Source organism: Hordeum vulgare, chromosome 7H (genome assembly GCF_904849725.1).
Source record: "Hordeum vulgare subsp. vulgare chromosome 7H, MorexV3_pseudomolecules_assembly, whole genome shotgun sequence".
Classification (NCBI taxonomy): Eukaryota; Viridiplantae; Streptophyta; class Magnoliopsida; order Poales; family Poaceae; genus Hordeum; species Hordeum vulgare.
In genome coordinates, this window is record NC_058524.1 from 590666372 (window position 1) to 590669285 (window position 2914).

The window sequence follows — 2914 nt, forward strand, 5'->3', positions numbered from 1 at the left end:
CATCATGATCGTTTTGTTCTCATGTGTTCTAATTTTGAATATGTGATCTAGATTGAATCATAATGAAACATATGCCCATTAACATGTGTTTTAATATGGAGGGTATATTTTAGATAGGCATCGCGCGAAAGCTGCGATTACGACACTAGAGCTTTAGCCATCACTAGATCCGGCAACAGGTGAAGCTGCAACAGGGTAGCACCAACGCTGCAACCAGAGGGGTGTCGTGCTAGGATAGGAGGCGACGAGGCGAAAGTGTTGTGATGATGCTACAACAGCGGGGGGCGTGAGCTACGAGCGCAGCTAGCCGATGCTACGACCGCCGACCCAAAGGCCGTGAAGGGGTGTCCAAACTCCTGCCAGCGAAGCTAGAACCGCGGTATGCTGAAGCTTCAATAGTGGGGTAGCGAAGCTGCACACAGCCGGCGGCGCTGCGGCGAGGGAGAGATGCGTGTGAGCACCGCGACAAGATTAGCATCCTAAGAAAGAGCTTTTCTCTCCTAGCTAGTGAAGGTAACATATACACAACAAGTCAACAAGTGGTACATTGACGTTGCACCAACAGCAACAGGTGCTCTATGAAATTAACCCGTGCTCTGTCCTGTATGTGGTCCTCATCATGCACATCCAAGCACGACCGTCCGGCCAGCAGTACTCCATTAAAAGGCATGCGATTTGGCCATTGCCAGCTTGCCAAAACCAGCCGATACGGCGGTGGCGACAGTGAGCGAGCGAATCAACCCCAGGCCGCAAAAACTTCAGAGTTCTATAAAATCCAGATCCACCCCCTCTCACTCGAAGTCGACCAATCCCCGGCCTCATTCTTCCTCTCTCCCTCCTCTCTTTGCAGATCCTTGCAGAGTTCACGCTGACAAGCACCGCCACCGAGGTGCTGGACAAGGCTGCCGCTCTAGCGGCCGCCGGCCTCGGCTTGGAAGGAGAAGCTCTCGGTGCTTGGGGGACCGAGGAGAAGGCGACGGCCATCCGACGCTGGGCCTCTGGAGATGGAGAAGGCTGCTGCCCCCGTCGCTCCTGAGGTCGCTGGATCGGTTCCTCGCGCAGAGGAGATCGGATCGGACGTCAATCACGTCGGCGACGTGAAACGCCACGGCGGGGATCCCTCCATCTCCGCGGCCGTGCAAGATTCAGCGGTTAACTAGGATAGGCATGCAATGGCGAGCTGTGCCGTTCCAGATTTATCATAGCTCGTTTACTTTTCTTCAATTCCGGTAATCCAGTTTCGTTTAATTTTCTTATTAAATTCCAGTTTCGTTGTAGCGCAACTATGGTGTACGTACTATTATCTTTTTGTATCGTGGATCCGATGAAGATCCACTCGGAAATTTGTGTGAAGTTCTGCCAGCGGTTGTTACTCCCGTGCTTAATTAGCCTTGTGCGTGTGTCTTGTCACCTTGTGGGAGAATAGATGTTAACTAGGAAAGAGCCCGTGCGTTGCAACGGAAAAGAAAATAACACACGCTCTGAACGTAATATATTTTCAGTTTTTCACATGGCGTCACATTTATGTAGCTGACGATGGCCTTAGTGTTCACACAACGAAAACGCGTATGAATATACAGTCACTCGGAATAAGATGAGAAATGTGTTGTTTCTCCCCACAACGTTTTCCAAAGATGTGCATGTGTGGTTAACGATGTTTTCTTTCCTCTCAATTTGGTTTTAATTTGATGGATGTTTATTGCAATTCGTATGGTCGTCGGAAATAGAGAAAAAAAGGACCGTACACTACAGATTAAGTTTGCACCAAAAATAATATTTAAGAAGTATTCAACAGTTAAAAATAACATCCTATTTAGATTCTATACATTTTTTTAATCAAATTTCATATATAACATATAAAGAAGGTATAGTATCCGATAGGAATGAACATCCCATATAATGCCAATAATTGCTATTGTGAGAGCATCAAATAATCATATTTACTGCATTTAAATGAGTATGAAACATAAACAATAGACATTTTCAAAATACCACATATAAAGAAGATATTAAAATATTAATTAAGGTTGCAACCAAAACATAATTATAAAAATATGTTAGATTTGAATTCCTGGTTTAAATGATATGAATATTTCGAAAAACATTTTGAATCTGCTCCTACACCCATCAAAAAATCAAAGAGAAAAGAGGGCAAAAATAAAAAAAGCTAAAACATTTTGAATCTGCTCCTACACCCACCAAAAAATCGAAGAGAAAAGAGGGCAGAAATAAAAAATCAAAGAGAAAAGAGGGCAAAATAAAAAAAACACATGGATGGGATTCGAAACCAGGCTGCCACGCTAGAGGCGCAAGAGTCCAACCAGCAGGACACCTTTGTAGTAGTGATAATCTTCAGAATTGCCTCCTCTTAACCAACCCAAACAGCCGGTGTGAACAGACGAACCTTTTTCTCACTTGCGGGTGGCATGGTGGGTAATTATTAGCAACTTCAGGGGTAAATATTATGACGTATGGCACAAGCCATAGCTCCTTTATTATTAGGTAAAGATTAACCTCGTAAATGCCTTCTTTTTATTTCGATACTTTTGTAAATGGCCTCGATGGTGAGATCGCTGGAGAGGTTCCTCATCTAGGTTTTCCTGGATCTGATAAAGATCAGTCTGGAAATTAGTAAATTCTGCCATTAAAGTTGTTGCTGCCGTGCTTAATTAGTTGTTTCTAAGTGTATTGTGGCCGGTGTGGCCCTGTGGTGTGGGTGACAGAGTTTTGAATTTCGTCCGAAAAAAACTAGTTTCGTCCGAAATTCGCCCATTTCGTTTGAGCCCGGTATTAGTACAAACCTGTCAAAAAATTCGGCCTTTTTTGAACTTACAGCCCGGCCCATGGTCAAAAATAGCCCACATATACCCCCACTAGTATAAAAACTGCTGCACAGGTTTCCTAACCCTAATTT

At 44.3% G+C, this 2914-nt stretch overlaps 1 pseudogene; it reads left to right on the top strand.

Annotated features, from left to right (window-relative positions):
• The first annotated feature begins 668 nt into the window (after positions 1 to 668).
• LOC123409399 lies at positions 669 to 1270 on the top strand (annotated as a pseudogene).
• The last annotated feature ends 1644 nt before the right edge of the window (positions 1271 to 2914 follow it).